Source organism: Podarcis muralis, chromosome 14, assembly GCF_964188315.1.
Source record: "Podarcis muralis chromosome 14, rPodMur119.hap1.1, whole genome shotgun sequence".
In the NCBI taxonomy this organism is placed as follows: domain Eukaryota; kingdom Metazoa; phylum Chordata; class Lepidosauria; order Squamata; family Lacertidae; genus Podarcis; species Podarcis muralis.
In genome coordinates this window covers 20045004-20063851 of record NC_135668.1, presented here as the reverse complement: position 1 = coordinate 20063851, position 18848 = coordinate 20045004, and the positions used below count along the sequence as shown (strand labels likewise).

General features: G+C 48.1%; 1 long non-coding RNA gene across 2 annotated transcripts in view; it reads left to right on the top strand.

Annotated features, from left to right (window-relative positions):
* The first annotated feature begins 253 nt into the window (after positions 1–253).
* Positions 254–18848, top strand: part of LOC114584256 (uncharacterized) — a 100782-nt gene continuing 82187 nt past the window's right edge. The window contains exon 1 of one of the 2 annotated variants that reach the window (XR_013390648.1): positions 254–531. This is a non-coding gene — a long non-coding RNA (uncharacterized LOC114584256). Of the gene's footprint in view, positions 532–5173; positions 5494–18848 lie in introns of those variants that run through there. The other variant, XR_013390649.1, reaches the window with a different exon arrangement.

Sequence of the window (18848 nt, the reverse complement as noted above, 5' to 3'; positions counted from 1 at the left end):
TGCCTCTCTTCCTTCCTCAGTACAAGTCTGTAAGTTATCTCTCCCCCCATTTATTCTTATAAGGAAAGGAAAAAGAGCGACGAGGCTTGTTATTATAGATATTCATATATTTATTAGGCGAGCATCAACAGCCAGGAGCCTCGGAGGAAAGGAGGCGCCGGGGGCTTTTTATAGGTGACGTATAGACCTACGTGGGGTGCTCTGGCCCCACATGGCCCCTGCTTACAGGCTTCCCACATCCTAAAATGACATTTCCCCGCAGTCCTCCTCGTCCTCCCGCCTCCCTCTGAGGTGAGGAGGGAAGAGGGGCGGTGGGGGGAAACCAGCCTTCGTTGTTCTGCTCGGGAGACGAGCGACGGAGCTTCAGTTGCACAGAGAGACACAGAGACGGAGGAGCGCAGGGAGGGAGCTCTAAAAAGGACCCTCCATTTGTGGGAGAGGGAACGCTCAGGGGACCCCCCCTCCCAGGAAGAGAGATCGAGAGCTGAGATCCAGCAAAGTGGACGGGGTCGCCAAGTCCTCTCCGGCAAGGTAAGGTCATCGCGGTTCCTATTGCGTGGCGTTTGTTTAAGACACAGTAGAGAGAAAATGACTCTTCATTTCAGAAGGGTTATTGGCTAAGGAGCTGCGGAGATTTTGGGGGTGTTTCGCGGGGTACAGAAGAAGGCTAAATTTCCAACCTGGAATATAAATGATGATGGCGGGGTTGGGGGGGGGGCTTTCCCCACCACAACAAATCCCAAGTCCTGTAGTGGAATTTATGACCTTTTACTGTCTGAAATTGACTTGGGCTGCCGCAGTGGCCCCGGACACGTGTCTTCCTTCCTTCCCTTGAGGGAGTCTTAGGATTTAGAGGAGGGGGTGTGGAATACACACACACACACACACACACACACACACACACACGCTTGTGTGTTTGTGCATGCGCGGGTGTGCGTGAGTGTGAAACACAAGCCATTCTAAGGTTGTTGACTGACTCTGTCTGGATTGTCAAGAAGAGTTTTCTGGATCCTGACTCTGGGCAACTCATTGGCACATTTTTGTCGGCCACTTCTAGGTTTTGGTTTTTTTAGGAAGGGGAAGGATGCCCCTCTCCGTCTCTCACTCTCCATAGATGAAGGCCAGCTGAAGCTCTCTTAGGCAAAAACTTATTATCTGTGTGTTTGCGAGTGGGGAGAGACTTTACAGCACCTTGTATGCAGGAAGGAGAAGGGGCAATATAGTAATTTCCTCCTTTAGGATTTTGATTGATTAAAAAAAATGTATAGACCCGCTTTTAAAATTGTGATGTAAGGTATATATGGGAGCTCTTTTCCTCAGCTCCATATGAACTCTCCGTGCTTCGCATGGAGCAAAGGGAAAGTCGAGGGACAGCAATTTGTTGTTTGTTTGTTTTTTTAAGGCTGGGAGTAATATTTGCACACCGTTAATCCGGATCGCAGTCCGATATTCTCCTTTTCACACAAGGGAGGACATGGAGGAAACGTTCATTCACTCGTATGGGGGCTAGGGAAAGAGGTTGGGGACTGAGAGGGTTTGGTTGACCGTGAGAAGCAGATAACTTGTGAATTTTCTCCCCATCGTCGTCAGAGATGTTAGTCTGGTGGTAGTAGATTTCTGGCGCACTAGATAACGTAGTGGGCTGGAACAGCTCTGCCCTGGACCCTGTATGGATGTGTATAGAAACTATGATATATTAGTTGGATGTTATCCTTCCTTACTCACATTTGTGAGTTTAGCAGAGTACACCCCTTGCAGTAAAAATAGGAAGATTGCACACCCAGCCCTGACTTTATGACTTTCTTATCTGTTATGTGTGCTTGTGTGTCTATATCAATATCTAAATAGATTACACACACACAATCCCAAAGCGAATGGTTCCCTCAACGCTCAACTATTCCCTTTCGGAAAGCACAGAGCAGTTTTACAAGCAAAGGTCGACCCACACAGACACACACACACACACGCCGACTCCTCGGGCTCGAGGTCCCCGGTGGTGTGTGCCTTTAAACACACCCAGACACACAGCACACACCCGCCGCACCATGGTCACCATTGGAAAGTTGCCTTGGCAGAAACTTCACTCAACAGGGCGACAATGGAGCCCCCGGGGCGGGCGGGACAAAAGGGGTTGGAAGTAGTTGAACTGCCAGGCACGTCCACCCCCCGGGTGCTTGAATTAAAAAAGAAGAAGGAGAAGGGGAAGAAAAAGAAATAATGAATGAGAGAGAGGGAGAGAGAGAAAGAAAAATGAAAGAAAAGAAATGTACGGGGGGAAGAGGGAGGGGGAAGTTAGAGAGGGACTTTTCTTTGCGCTGGTGAGAAAATACTCCGGGCAAAAAGTTGGTCCGGCGTCTTCATTTCAGCGCCAACGGAGCAAAGCTAATTCAATAGGAAACGCGAAGGTTTCCAAATAAAGAAGGGCTGTTAACGTGAAAAGTTCGTCTCTGGCGAATTAATTGTTAGGGCAAATAAACTCAGCCACGGAGAGACGGCAGTAGGTCGGGAAGGGGATTATTACTATTATTTTCTCTTAACTGCTGGCTGACGTTTCCCCCGCAGTTACGCAATGATTTTTCAGTGCTCGTCCTTTCGCGGCCAGAGAGTTTAAATCTAACCCACACAACGCTAACTCAGATACTTCCGGGGGAAAGGAAGGAGGTTATTTGCTGTTGTTGCTTTTATTTTATTTTTTTAAAAAACATTTTTTTATTATTTTTTTTAAAAAATAAAATACGACCCTTTGTCATAAAGCAAAATGAGACAGAAATCGTGGCAGGGCCTGGTGTTTTCTAAGAGAGCGCAGTGATACACGGAGCATCTTCTAAATGGGAATTTGTACTTTCCAGTTCAGAAATCCGAAGCGATCAGCAAGATTTTTGTAGCTATCCCATCTATTGTATATCTGCCTCTTCCGAAGTTTGGTTACTGCTAGCGAAGGTTTGAATACCTGTTCTTGTGGTTTCAACGTTTTATACCATAGCGCCTCTTTATTATCCCGTGTTGTGTGATCGTATATTTATATATCTATACATATATATATGTGTATATACATGTATATATATACAGATTGAGTCTACAGTCCAAGTTGGGAAATATTAATGGCCCGGAGAAAAGAGTTGTAGGAGCAACGGTTGGTTAAATAATAATATTTTTTTTAAGCGGAGCATACTGAAAAATGCAGATTATTTTTGTGTGTGCATATGGAAAATAAATTCATTACATAACATACATAGCAGGAAAGAGAAACAAGACGTTTGGAGATAAAATAATAGTAACAGGTGTACAGTGCTAGCTTAGACAGGTCTACTCAGAAGTAAGTCCTATGAAGTGGGCCTTATGACCAGATAAGTGGCTATAGGAGTGCAGCTGCAATTACTATAAAAAAGGGAGGGGGATCCAAGTACATAAATAAATAAGACAGCGACTAGAGTTGCTCGAGGCTAATGAAAGCAGGGGGGGGGGGGAAGACGTGAAATCAAGACGAGAGAGAGAAGAGAAACAAAACGGGAAGGAACTGATTTAAGGCTCCAAATGCTCGAATTCCAATTCAGACGTCCACACGCCCACATTCACCTAAACACAGCACCGCCTCGCACCGTCGGTTTTATTGGGGGTGGGGTGGGGTGTCGTCTGTTCCAGCGCAACACTGGAATGGCCCGCAAGGAGTTAAACTGATTGCTCATGAACTTGGCCTGTCTGTCTGTCTGGATTTTGATGGATGGGGTAGACCCCGCTGGCAAGTTCAGGCGGCAAGACCTCCCCCGCGGCTTCGGCGGTCCTGGGAAGCAGACGACAGAGGGAGAGGGCGGGGGAAGGGGAGGGGGAGGGGGCGAGGGAGGGGAGGGGGAGGGGGAGACTTCACCTCCCCGTTACTCCCCCTCGCTTTACTACCGCAGCCTCCCACCCTTCTACCTCGCTGCAGAGGAGGGCGAAGTTGCCCGATCTCGGGTAGAGAGCTGGTCTTTTCCCTGGCCTCTTCAAGGCCCCTAATTCGCTTGGAATGGGATGGAGAGACAGGTAGAGGGGGAAGGTGGATCCAGGCGATGGAAGGAGAAAGCAGGCTGGGAGAAAGCGGGGCTGGGTTTCAGCATTTGGACAGCGCCCGAGGCAAGGTAACCACGGTGGGCGAAGAGGGGCATGGAGCGAGAGGCAAGCGCAGAAAGCGGGGGGCCAGTAGAGAAGAGGGTCTCTAGGGCGACCCCCTTCCTCCCTGGCTTTCAGATCCCGCCGTGGGGGGGGGGGTGAAGTTGGGGAGGGGGCCTCTCTGGGTTTAAAAATGTGGGGTGGGGAAAGAGGTTTTCCTAGAATCCAGGTGCAAACCCAACGTGCCCGCGAGCTGTTCCTCTGGCTTGTTCTATCTGCCCATCTGTTTACCGACCTATGGCGCGCACCCCATCTATCATCAGGAGAATTAACAGACAGACAGACAGACAGACAGACAGGGTGTATGGGTGGCTATAAAGGCAACAAGGAGGGGAAGAGAGAGAGGGTCACCTAACCACTATCACAAAAATATCAGTTATGTCAAAGAGGCTATGATCATTATCCTTCCTGCTCCAAGACTTTTTCTCCTACTCAATCCCCCATCCCAAGATGCCGAAAGACTTGGGGGTCTGCTCAGCAAACCCCATTACCCCCCGTCCCACAATACCTCCTCTCAACGCCCTGAAAAGAATGCGGCAGAACCAACACCCCCCCCAAAAAACGCCTCTTTTACCTGCCCAGAATTCCACCCCGTTGGTCATTCCCCTATCCAGGAGGGTTTGAGGACTGGTGGGGGACTGGTGGGGGGCAGGTGGGTGGGTATAATGTTGGTTTTCTTCTTCTAAGCCTGCCTGAGCTGTTTTCAAAAGGCCGTCCTTATGCAAGCCTATCAGAATGGACTCCCTCTCCCCCTCCCCGCCCCGCCACAAGCCACTTTCCCTTTTTAATTGGAGCTCCACCGGAGTCTTAATTACAGGCTGAGAGAGGGAGGGCAGGCTGAGATTTCTGCTCGGTGGAGAAGACTGGCCAAGTGCCCCCTCCCCTCCCCTCCCCCTCCTCCTCGCCTCTCCCCCCCCTCCTCCTCCAGCTGCCCCTGATTGGCTCGAGTAAGACGCTGCTGCTCTGACGTCACCCAGCCTGCCAGCAGACCAGGCTTTCTTGGAAAACGACCAGAGCTTTTGGAGCTAAGAGGAGCTGGCTGGGCGCGCGGAAGGAAGCCCAGCTAGAGGCGCCCTCCTTCTCTTAAATCCCCCCTCCTCCCCACCCCTCTCTCCGCTTCCTCAGAGCCAGAAGGGGGAAAGGGGGGCCGGCCAAGGAGGCCCACACAGCGAGACTGAAGCCGTGGATCATCCTCGGCTGGGAAATAAGCTACGCAGCAGCTCCAATCGCCTTTCGCCCCATCTTCTTCTCCTTTTTATTATTATTATTCTTGTTATTTTCTTGGCCACGGATTTCTTCTGTCTGCCTGCCTGCCTCCTCCACCACCCGTGCTTGGAGCTGCCGCGTGTAAGTGCTGATCTTGCTTGCTCTTCGCCGAGAATCCTGCCTGCCTGCCTTTCTTTTCTCTCGCTCCCCCACAACCACGGGGGAAGGCGTTAAAGGCTGTGGGTTTTTGGGCCCACCATCGTAGAAAAGAGAGATGGGGATTCGGTTGGGTTAGAGGCGGTGGAGACGGCTATGGAGTGATGGCGCTGCTCGCCTTTGAAACAGCGTCTGGCGTGAGGTGGGGGGGGGCGTTCAGGGGGATGCTGGCGTTTTGAGGGGGGTGGGGGGCAGAAGGGGAACGGATTTGGGAACGATCGAGGGTGCCGGGGGACGAAAGAAATATCTCTCCCCCCTTCTGTAAGAGAAAGTTGATCTTCCTTTGCTGCTTTGAATAATCAAACGAGGCAAAGAAGGAAAGGAAGACGAGCACGTGTGAATTGCAGGTTTGGGGAAGGGAAGTAAGATCGTGGGAACGCGGGGAAGAGAGAAGAAGGCGCTCGGGAGGAAGGAAGAGGGTGTCGGGAGAAGTCCTCCCAGACCTTCCTTGGTTGCAGCTTTGGATCTTGACAAAGCCGGGTCTGCGTGCGAGTGTGCTTTTGCTCCCACCCGCTGGAAAAAGCTTTCAATAGGTAGGCATCCATGGCTTTGGGAAGTAGCTGGGCTCTTGGGACGTTGCGCACGTGAAGGCGAGGGGAGCCAAAGGAAGCAGGGGTGGGTGGAATTGTTCGAGGCTGCGATCCCCTGACACGCTGCGCGCCGTGCGTGATTATTGGCTCCCGAGTAAAGCTTGCTTGGATTGTACTTGCGCGCGGATGGATCGGGTAGCTGCGTTACGCTGCCGTTGAGGAGCGTGGTGGCGTCTTCCCGCAGTCCCAGATTAAAAGGTATCCCCTGATAGCATATGGGTTGTAGCCACTGCTAGTCCTGCTGGGTGTGTAGAGCCATTAAAGTGAGTGAGGATGAACTAACTGAGGCCCATTGCTTTCAATGGGTCTACTCTGAGTAAAGCTACGTTAGCTACCACCCTTCGCCAAGTCAAGGCATTCCGAGGGTCTACTGTGCGTCTGTCTGTCTTCGGTTCTTGGGCTGTTGGAACTAAGAGTGTTGCGAGGAGGCCTTGAAGTTCATCGCCAGCATTTAATAACAACACTAACAGAAGAAAGTAATAACTGCACTAACACTAGCGATGATGGTGCTGGTAAATAATAATTATATTAAATAATTATTAAATAATAATTATATTAATAATGCATCTTTTTGGGTGTCTTTGTCCCGAATCCACCACCCGAGGCAGCTGCCTCAGTCGGCCCACTGTTGGGGACGGCCTTAAGTTTCAGGCTTGTATTCCACGTTTATGGATTTGTTTCCAAGATGCGCTGTAGAAACGAGGGGACGAGTTGCTGGTTTCTTGGATATTCACATAGTTACTGAGGTGCTCTGAGCTGGTCCTTACCAAACCTTAGAAAGATATCGATCCACTTCTCCCAAATGCTCGCTCTTGTAAAAGCCACTTCTGAGACTATTATTTACGCGGAGGGCATTAGAAAGATTCTTCACCCACCAGTTATTTCAAAAGGCTTTGTTCTTTTCGAAGGGCCCGTGGGTTTGTGGTGAGCGTGTGCGATTTGCATGGGATGGTTAATATTGCAAATTCTCTTAACAAACAAAATGGGTTCTGTAGTGTTTCGATGCCCATGGTGCAAAATATTTATGTAGGAGTATATATATAAGAGTAACGGATTTCAAGACACGTGTGAAATATCCCAGGCTTACAGTGGATATTTTTTGAGAGAATGATAATGATAATGATAACCACAACAACCATTACACTTTTTACATGATGTCTGGCCTTGAAAACACAGTTAGAGAGCATCCCATTTAGAAGCATTGCTTACTGTACATTACCGAAATGAGGACAGCCACTAAGAATGAATCATTTAATTTGCTGTTATTGGAGGCAGAAACCCTAACTAACGTTGAGGGTGGGGGCGGCGGAACTTGGATATATTTTCTATCGCAAGTTACAGCCGCTGCATTGATACTTAGGTAAGCAGCGAATGCTTCTGCGTCTGGATTTATTGCCTTTGCTTAACTTTCATTTTATTAGGTATCATTTCTCCTTCCTTACCTTTCTTTTCTTCCTCTTATTTTTCAGAGTCAATTAAAATAATAATAGTGAATTAGAACGATTCCCACCGATTAGGCCTCAGCCTTGAGCGTGTGCCTGGGGATATAGCATATGATATTTTAAGTTGCGCCCCTCAAAACAGGCCAGGCGTTCAAAGGACGTGCATTCCTGTCTAGATCACGGTCCCCTCACTCCCCGACGCTTGTTTGGAAGGCAGTATAAAGAGAAAAACAAACACACTCTGGCCCTCCTCTCTCCCTCAGCTTTCTCCTCCGTTTCTGGAGCGGCCGCGTATACACCGCTCATGATGGGACTCTTAATTACTCGGCAAAGCGAGGCTTCCCAGTTCACCGCCCTTACTTTCCCCCCAACCAGCCCGCTTCTTATTTCTCCAAAAATACCCGCCTCCGAACCCTTCGGGATCTGCGGTGCGAAGTTGGCAAAGAGAGAGGTGAGGGGACCTGAGATTCACCTTACTGAGTCCACCGAGCAAAGAAGCGTGTGTGTGGTTATTCGAGGTTGGCTAAAAATAACTTTCCCCTAATTAAAGAAGACCTGACGTCAGACATGCTCAGGCGTAAAAAAAAGGGGGGGAAGGCCTCGAGAGATGATGTGTGTAGTTTTCTTCTTTCTTTCTTTCTTTCTTTCTTTCTTTCTTTCTTTCTTTCTTTCTTTCTTTCTTTCTTGGAGAAGAGGAGAGCAGGAGGGCTTCTTTAATTTTGAATGTCTTGGAAAGCGAGTGCGGCAAGGTTGGGGCTACGATTCTTTCTAGCTGGCTGGTTGTGACCCTTTTAAAAAATGCTCATCTCAGTAAAACCAGGCACCATTTCTCTCTCTCTGTGTGTTATGATTTTGCAACGCTAAAAAACAACAACACTACTCTGGTGTGCGTCTCTCTCTGTGTTGTGCTTTTGGGCGTTGAAGTAACGACACGGTGTGGAACACAGTCAGCCTAGGGGGGTTGTGTAAGCATGCTGGAGGGAGGGAGGGAGAGGGGTGGAATGGAGAAATATCACTGGGGAAATCTGGCGGCCGCCATGTGAGCGTGGTAGCTGCCGAGCCTGCTCCCCCTGCGAGCCTGCGGCCCCGGCGACTGCGAGCTCGGCCTGCCTTTTCTGCACCAGCGCACCGACAGACAGACAGCCGTGTTACATGGCTCCCTGTTGGGACTTCCACGCGATTTCCTCCCTCCCCTCCCCACGCCTCCCTCTCCCCGCCACCCTTAAATCCCCACATTTAAAGCATTCCTTTGCAGGAGCACAAAGCTGTTAGAAGGGAGCGAAAGCTTTTGCTTCCTAGGCCCATTTCACAGCTATAGGGATGGGGAGCATTTCTCCTGAATGGTACCCCAGTATTGGGAAGATTTGACCTGTCCAGTCTTCCAACACGGACCCGTTCACTTCAGAGCAGCCACACTGGCTGCGGGGGGGCACATTCCCAGAAAGTGGGGTTGTAGATTCTTTCCTCTCTCCCATCTCTTCGCCCTCATTTTCATCCCTGTATCTCCTCTCCGCCTTCCACCCATTGCTCTCCTCTTGGGCTGGGTGAAGAGACATTCTTCACCTCCCAGAATCGGGCTCAGCTACGCGTCTGAGGTGTAGGAGGGATTTTGAAAGATGCCTTTTGGATTTAGTGGCGCGCTTGAAATCTTCTCCCACTTACTACTCCTAGGTAGGGGATGGCGGTGACGTGGCTGCAGCCAGGACACTCTGTCTTTGTACTGAGGCTTGATGGATCCGAGTTGGGCCTTGTTAGATTGACACCCTGCAGTCTCCCAAAGTCTTGGAGGCCAGGGAAAAGAAAGAAAGCCTGCAGCCCTCTTCGGGAAGGCTGGCAACCACCTTAAATGCAATCCTTATAAAACAACCAATAACTGTGACTTGTTATTTCAATTAGAGTCGAATTGCATCTAGCTTTGATGATCTGGTGGAAGAGCGAACGAGTCTGAATCGATTTGTTAGAGTGGAATCCTATACATTTCTAATCAGAAGTACAACCCCCAAGTTCAGTGGGGCTTACTCCCAGATAAGTGGGTTTAGGGGTGCAGTTTCAGTCTTTAAGATAGCACCAGACCCTCTGCAACAACAGACTAAGAGGGTTGCCACCGCTCTGGAAGTTTTATTCATCTTTGATAATTTCCGAGGAGGGGGGAAATATTTATTTAATAGGGGACTGTTCATTTTCCATCCGTTACAAATAGCTCTAGCCAGAGGCGGATTATACCTAGATTAGAATTTCTTTTTTTAAGGTTGGGGGAGAATTTTTTATTATGTAACCTGATGCACGATTTTGCTATTTGTTTACTGTCCCTTACCAGAAAATTTCCCATTGTATTAGAAAGGAGGGAGCGGAGGGGGCATTAAGGAGATTTTATTTTATTTTGCAAGAGGCGAGCGGGTGAGAGATGGTGAACAGATGATGCAAATATGTGGCGGCAACGAAGGCACGTTAAGGGAAGCTAGCTTCCAGCACCTTGGCCAGTGCCTTCGCCCTCGGATTTAAGCAACGCTTCATTCTTGGGCAGCCGGTGGAGAAGTAGGGAATAGTGTTCCGCGGCAGAGTTAGTCCCCAACCGCATTTTCCCATCCGGAGACCCGAGGGAGGAGACCTCTCACTGGGGTTGCGGGAAGGCTGGCGTGCTCCCAGTTTCCAAAAGCCTCTCGGAGGATCTGTAACGCGAGACAGCACCAGGAGGTTAGGCCTAAGGTTGCTGGCAAGACTATCCCGGGCTTGGCCAGAGCTAGCCTACCTGCTGAATGATGGTGGGGGTTTGAAAGGAAAGTGCTGGACAGAAATGGGGCAGGAACGACTGCTTGGCCAGGCTGGCTAGTAGCTGGGCACCAGGCAAAAGCGGATTCGGTCGCCTCTTGCGTTCCTTGGTTCCTTTCCTTCTTCGTGTTCCGTGGATTCGAAGCCCCCCTCTGGAAATAGTGGTTTGATCCAGGGATTATTTGATTTATTTAGATTATATTTAAATTCCTTATTTCCTTCCCTTCATCTCTCCCTCCCCTCTTTTTACCCGTCGTTCACCACCTCTCTCTGTCTTATCAATATTCTATCTATCCATCCACACACACATATCTTCTTTCTTTATTTCCAACACCCACCCACTCAGCTAACAAATCTGTTTTATCCGGATTCAACGCACACGTAGAACAGCCATTCCCCATAGCGGAGAGATCCTGTGGCATTTAGCATCGATTTGAAACATACCGTTCAACTGCACGGGCAGATGCATAGAATATTGACTAGAGGAGACAAGTCAATGTGACACACACACACACTTAATGGCAACGACAACGTTTTAGATTTAGCATGCTTGCAGAGGGGTAGCCATGTCTGTCGGTTGCAGCAAAAACAGAGTCTTGTAGTACCTTAAAGGCTAAGACACTCTGACTGTGGCAGAACCTGTCGGTTCTGGATTTAGGTTATCGAATCGTCTGCCTAGCTTGCAAGCTACCTGTGTGATGGAGCGGGGGCGGGGGGCAGAAATCAGCTCGTCCAAGTGGCTTCTGCGTATTTGCGCACAGAGAAATAATGAAGGCAAGGATTTTCCTTGCATGTTTTACGGTCATCCTGTTCAGGCGCTGGAGGAAATATCGCGCGCTTGGCCTTGAGATGCCTGCTTCTGTTTTCCACGCAGGAGGAGAAAGCAACAACAACAGTACAGGCAGAAACGAGCGGCGCGTTTCTACAAGGCCAGGTTGGAGGGGGGGGCGCGCGCCTCGTTTTATTCCGAGAAGGGGAACCGGTGACCTTCCAGATCCTTCCTGGACTACATTTCCCATCATCCCTGACCACTTTCCACACGATGCCTGGCGCAATGCGAGTTGGGGTCCAGTAACACCCGGGTGTGTGTGTGTGTTTCATCCTTGATTCAATCGCAAACCCTAGAATGAATGTCCGTGGAACCCAGAACATCATTCCGAACGCCTTTTCGCTAGAAATCTTCGGAAAAATTGAGAGAGCATCATCCACACGCCCCTCCCCACCCTTGCGCCGCATATTTCGCTCCTGCAAAGGTGCCGGGCCCTGCGGGCAACAGACGTGGACTCAGGCGGAAAGGTTTTATATTTTCACCGAAACATGTAAGGGGAGGCGCAGAACATTAAGACTCTATACAGAAGTGTGAGCATTTGGGAAATGGCGTTCGAGAAAGTGGAATTTTGGGGATGGGTACTAAGCGGAGGGACCTACTAGCCAGCCACGGATAATCATCCTTTACTAAAGAGAACCACACCTCCTTCTTTTAGGAAAATCTACAATAATTCCCCCTGGACCTGGGGAGAGGATCAGTAATATTTGGATTTTGTTTGAAAACCCCAAATTCTCAATGTTCAGTATCTTTCCCCTGCTTTCCCACCAGTCTTCTAGTCCAGGGAAATCTAATTCAAGATTAGTCCTTTAAAACAACCTGTCTTGCAAATACACTGGATTAGGCCGTGGGAGGAGGGGAGGGAGTTGCAGATCTGCTTCTGATCCGAAGTCAGATCCCATTCACTGCTTTCACTCCAGTTTGATCCACACGTTCTCAGTCCCACCCAATCAGATCCTTTCAAACGGCAACCAACGCGTGCACCATTCGCCCGGTGGGGTGGAGCGGTGTTTTTAAAGCGTGTTTGTTCCGAGTCAAAATTAAAAGAAAACGGAGGGTGGGGGAGAGTGAAGGAGCCTAATTTTCCTCCAAGAAATGGTGGGGGGAATGGAGGCGGAGGGCGTCGTCCAGGAAATCTAATCCCACCGATCATTCAAAGGTTCTGGAATTAGAACACCGGACCTCGTGGACCTCCTCCGAAATTACGACTTATTGACATAGTCAGGATTTTCGGTGGATATCTGTTCCGCTGACTTAGTTTCAGTCTAAGTGTATCGGTTTAATTGACCTACGGAATGGTCTGAGAGCCCCTTAAGGTCCCTTTTCCATTGTACCTGGAAGGCGGTGTGTAAAGATTTTGCCTGGGGGTATTCAGAGAACTCTAGTGTTTCCTTAGAGCTTCAGTCCTAACATTACTTGGAAGTAAGTTTTGATGAAATCAAAGGAATTTACTTCGGAGGCCGTTTATTAAACTAGCCATTAGCCTTGTAGCTAGTTGTTTTTTTTATTAAAAAAAAATCTTTATAGGGGGAAAAATCACGCGAGAATGTTGATTTAATGTAGATTTAATTTTTGAAGTAGAGCAAGCTATTAGATCATATCCATTGGTACTTTGTGCAGGTCAAGAGCCCGGAGATAAGAAAGACCCCCTTACCCAATATAATCTATCTAATTATTAGATTGCTATATGTGTGTGTGCGCGCGCCTGCATAGCGATAGGAAAACAGGAAAGACAGCCTTTTGAAAATGGTTAAAAGCAGAGATCTATGTCTCCCTCCCAAACATTCCAAAAAAAGAATCCGAAAAGGCTGGATTGCTTTTGGGAATGCGCGCTAGAATGGAATCCAGTGTGTGGAGAATCTTGTTGATCTCTCTCGCCCCAGTGGCATAAGGGTGAGCCTAGTGCCTGGATATCAGCCGGTTTGGACTTGCAATCCTAAACCCACTCACTTCAGCGCAACCCTAAGCATTTCTATCCAGAGGCAAGTTGATATCCTCGGAAGTAAGTCCTGTGGAATTCAAGCGGGGTTTTTGGTTACAGGAAAATGGGATTAAGGGTCGCAACCTAAGTCTCCGGAAACACAGTGAGATTTACCTCTGGGTAAGTAGGCGCAGGATTGTGGAGTCAGTTAGATCCCTCCGCCTTCTGAGATTAGCAGCAATCTAGAATTCCATGCAGGGAATGTGATCTGGATGTGATGTTAGAAGGCTTTTAAGGCGTGGATGGCTCAATCGGTAGAGCACGAGATTCTTAATCTTAGAGCCGTGAGTTCGAGCCCCGCCTTGGGCAAAAGATTCCTGCATTGCAGGGGGTTGGACAATATGATTCTCGTGGTTCCTTTTAACTGTATAATTCTAGAATTCTGTGGAAATGTGTCACATAGTGTACAACGCATTGAGATCTGTAACCTGCTGTGATTTAAACTGCAGTCCTCCACCTGCACTTACCTGCAAGCAAGTCTCATTGAGCTAAAAAAAGGCCTGCCTTCTGAGTAGACATGTATAGGAGTTCCACTGAAAATGTGCTTGGCATTGGCCTGTTGTATGTTACCTTTATTTCGGAATAAAGGGTGGATCCGAGGCTGCTGATTCGCTATTCTAGAACTCCTTAGGTGCTGCTCCCTTGCCCAGGCTTCTAACCTTCACCTTCATTCTCTGCTCGTTTTCGATCAAACGTGCTTCGCGTTGCATTTCCGGATCTGATCTCGGTTTGGGGACCCTTTGGAAACCCGATAGAAGGAGAGATTGTGTCTGATGCCGGTTCAGACAGTAATCGCTTCTAATGCCTGTATTGTTTGATCTGTGAGCACGTTGCCTATCGCTCGTTGTCGATCGCTCCAGTGTGTAAAAACGCGTTGAGGAGCGAGGCGTTGGTGCTGAAGGTGAGGCGGGTGTCTTCCGCACACAGCAGATCAAAGCAAAGACGCGTTACGAGAAGAAGAAAGGGATCAAACCATTTATTTATTTTAATCATCTCGCCTCCTAATTCTGGGTGGTGCTTATTTGATAGAGTGCTGGAGCCAAGGGCGTGTTGCAATGGGTGTGCACTGTAAGTGAGAGGCTGGAGGCCGTAGAAAAATACGAGATAATTCATATTTCGTAACTGGGGAATTTTTCCCCCCCAAGGCACTTGTTTTCCATTTTCAATTCTTCTAGGAAAAAATGCATCGTTCAGAGGAGAAAATATACTGAACGATTAGGCTCCCCAAACTCAGCTGTCCACACATTTTTGCCATTCCCGTGTTTGTTTCAAGAGGGAAACTGTTTCTGCTTTAATTTTAATTTATTTATTTATAAATTTTTTTTAAAAAAAAGGTGTTGGGAGACAGGAATCCAGGCAACATTAAACACTTTACATTTGGGGGTTTTTCAACAGGAGAGAAATGTATTGGCTGGGGTTTGGGTATTTTTTTTTTACTAAAAGTAAAAATAAAATCCCACAAAACTCGTTGGAACTTAATCTCAAGCATGACTGCTGTCCTACGCGTTCCAACCTAAGAAGAAGCCCCCTCCCCATGCTAATAGCTCAATGTGACGATTGAAACATGTATGGGATAGGGGCCATAATCGGGCACGTTTGCTGCAGCCCTTAGCAAGTGTCTAAATCTCTCCCAATGAACTCAAGGGAACTTCATAGGGCTTAACTTTCGCTGGATCGGGCCCTGGGACGTGAGAAGGGCTCCTCTTTCGTGTTGCGGAGTGCAAGAATCCTCTCCATCCCCAGTGATTTTAAAATGATCTGATTTCACCCCCCCAAGAGTCTGCAAAATCCCAGGCCTCCCCCACGCCCCACCTCCCAACAAAGTGGTGTTAGATCGCCCTTAGTCAAGGGGCTGACCGCTCGTTCAGATCTTAATTTGCGGCACCCAGGGTTTAGACTGGAAGCCCCCATTGAACAAAATCAAGACGCAGTGGGTTTCTTTGAGCCCCCCAGAAAAGAGGAAATGTGCGTTGCAGGAAGCCCCGTTCACTTCAGTGGGGCTGGCTGCCAAGTGAAATGGCACAAGGTTGTGTTGCAGGCCTTAACTCAGGCAGGGAGAGTGGGCTGGGGGTTCGTATGGCAGACTTCAAAGAAATATTGTTGCCTAAAAGGAAAGGGGCGGAATGTGTGTTGGGTGGGGAGGCGTGGGAGGGAAAGAGCAAAAGAGGCGGGAAGGAGAGGTGATTTGAATGCGAGGCCGCCCATTGGCTGCCAGCCCTGTTGACGTCACTTCCCAAAGAAGGGTGTTTAGCATCAGAAAAGGAGTATAGAACTTGGTCAGTAGAAAGAGGGCGAGACATCAGCCTAATATCTCAGGGTGTGATTTGAATGTAAACCAGCTGCTTCCCCCGAAGGGAAATGGCTCATTTCAGATAGTCAGAACTCAGCAATGGGTGACTTCTGCCAGCCATAACCTGCAGAGCAGGTCCTTCTCCCGCTTTTCCTTCTTAAATGAGTGCAACGCTGCTCTTTTTCTTCTCTCGTCTTCCATAAAAGTTTCACTTTCTTTTATCTCTTTCTCTCTCCTCCTTTTTTTTTTTTTTGCTTTCTCGATGGCAGATCGAAGATCCAAACCTCGCCACTCTTGTTTTTTCTTCTGCTACCCCCGCCAAGTTGAGCCCAGCTTTATGAGGAGGGAAAAAAAGAAAGAAAAGAGATAGAGAGAAAAAGTGGAGGGGAGGAAAGCAAGAAGACGCCTCGGAAGAGGGAGGGCTGTTTCTGTCTTTGGTTATCTAGCTGTATGAGTGTTATCAAGCCATCATAAAGCTAGATAACCGAAAGTAGAAATGACTTCCAAAAACTTCTGGGAGCTGGGAGGCGAAGAGGAGCAGCACGGAAGAAGAAGAAGGAGGAGGAAAAGTCCGGAGAGCTGGAGACAAGGGGAAAGAAAACGAAGCCAAAAGATCAAGATTCTCAGGGAATGAAGTTGTCTGCGGCTGCTGGCGTTTGAGAAATGCTCCCCACGTTACTTCAATACAGGTATCCTCCTATATATGATTGCTGCTTTATGTTTCTTTCTAATGTGCTTGTTGTTTTAGGAGTTTTAATGATGATTCACTCTTTTTTCCTGCCCTCAGCAATTGTGTGCGTGCGTACATGCAAATGGCCAGAAACCAAACCGGAGCAGGCTTGTGAGAACCTGGGGGGGGGGGGGGCAAGTGGGAGGTAGCAGAAAACACAAATGATCCAAATAGATGTGTGTATGTGTGCACGCACGCAGATATATATATGGCCTGAAATTAATTTGCAAGTCTTGTAGATGCACCCCAAACTATTAAGACAGTGCAAAGTGTGAGGAGGAAGAGGCTGCTGGGTGTGTGTGTGTGTGAAGCAGCGAGTGTGTCTGAACTCTTTTGCAACAATGCCCCTTGATCAAATTATTCTATGTAGAAAGCCTATTAGCATTTGGAATTTCTCTCAAGCACACTACAGCCCCCCCCCCCCCGCTTTTCCAGGCTCTTCCTTGGTTTGGGTTTGTTACAGGCCTCTCCCCCAAAACTCTGCCCCCTCTGTGAGGTCAAGTTCTTGATAATTTGATCACTTTTCACGGGCTTTGGCAGCTGCTTTTGTGTGGAGTTGGGGGTCTCTGTGCAGAGTGAAGTGGAGCAGAAATGAAGGGAGAGTTTCTTGAATAGAAAGGGGCCTGGTTCCTAGGGCCAGACTTTAACATTGAGACTCTGCCTGCATATAAACTACCTGTTTTAACTGCTGAGACTTTTCTGTCTCTCTCTCTCGCCGACCAACCCCCCCCCCCCCATTCCCACTCTCATCACCACCACACCACCTCCCCTCCTCCAAGTTGCCTGAATGGTTAACATTCATAAAGGATTCTTTACCTCCACTGCAAACCCCAGAGTTGAAACATAATATGTATTACAATGTCTAGCAAATAAAAAAGCAATTGGGGAAATCTGCATTCCGTTCCCATGGCAACGCAAAGCACAGCGCTAGCTCGGCCTAGTCTCTCACTCCTGGCACATTTTAGCCGCCAATTTGAGGCAAATAAGTGCTTTTTGCCTGATTTGGTTGGAAGCAACTCTCTGTCCCCCCCCCCCCCCGCCAACCTTAAACCATGGAAAACAATTCACAAAAGATCACTATAATTCTTTCAGGAGCTGACTCCCTAGTTGGTGGATGTTGTTGACAGTCATTCCTCCCTACCACCATCACCAACAGAAAAACATCAACAATGTTTAGAAAAGTCCAGGGAATAGAGCTTTCCCCATTTCCTCCCTCTCTCCACTGAGGGTTTGATACATTGCTTAGTATTACTAATCAATTAATTTAATTAAGCAGGTGTGTTAATTACTCACCTTTCAGTTGAAGGTCTCAGAGCAGGTTACCTAGTTTAAAAGGAAAAAACACAACCCAGTAAAATATAATATGCAAATGGCACAACCTGGCACAATTTGTTTATTTATTGCATCTATCTATCTATCTATCTATCTATCTATCTATCATCTATCTATCTATCTATCATCTGTCTATCTATCTATCTCCCCATTCTGCAAAGGCACCCAAGGCAGTTTAACACTTTAAAATATTAAAACAAAATTTAAATCTGGACCTGTGACTTGTGGTGTGGAATAGAATGGGGTTGTCTCATTGCAGCAGGCTGCAATCTAGCCTTTGCCTGCCTCCCTTGCTCTTATCTTCCTTCCCACAGGGCTGTTGGTGCTGGTTGGTGTTCCCGTCATAACCAGTACAGATAAGCAACAATTTAATTCCTCAGACCTTAACAGCAACAGCTTCCCAATTTGTGGGATGCAAGCCATTGGGGCGGCATAAAGTATGCAGGGGTTCCTTCCCTTCTCCATCACCAGTTATGAACTTGGTTGTGTGTGTGTGTATTTGAGAGAGACAAAGACATGGATCTGGAACAAGGAAGCTTAGGTAGAGGTACTATTTTGCTCTTATAAGACCAGCCAAGTCAGGGCATTCATCCATCCAGCTCATCATGGTCTATGCTAGAGGTAGCCGGCATGGTGCCCTCCACATGTTGGGTTAAACTCCCATCAGTCCCAGCCAGCAATGCCAATGATCAGGGATGATGGGAGTTGTAGTCCAATGACAATGGCCATCACCATGTTGACTGCCCCCGGTCTACCCTGACTGGCAGAAAATCTTCAGGGTTTCAGACTGGGTCTTTTCTTAGGTCTACTTGCAGAGGCTGCCAGTTGTGCCCAGGACTGTCTGTGTTGTGCTCTACTGCTGAGCTAAATGTCTTCCCTTGTTGTTTTAGTGTTTCCCTGGTTGCGTAGCTTTTAGGCATAAGCAGAGGTGCCACTGTTCTACTCTTATAATGACAAAGTGGGGTTTGATCCTCCAAATCCCCAGTTCTTGCACACATGGAAGCTGAAGTCCTCATGACTATGTGCAAAGATTTTTGCACATCCTCCCAAATGGGTGTTGAGTTGGGAGGCCCTGAAATGAGTTGAAATTTAGTAAATGTCAGAGTTTATTCTCTCCGCCCCCCCCCCCAAAGCACTGCTTTACAACCAGTGCCTTAAAACCTGGTTGCACTACCCTTGGGATATGTAAAGATGTAATATGGTTCCACTGAGCATGTACAGAGTGATTCCCCCTCCCCAAAACTGAATAACCACCAAATCTAACACATCTATGTTTGTGAAGTGCGTTGGAGAGCAGGAACCAAGCTGCCTAGACATGTA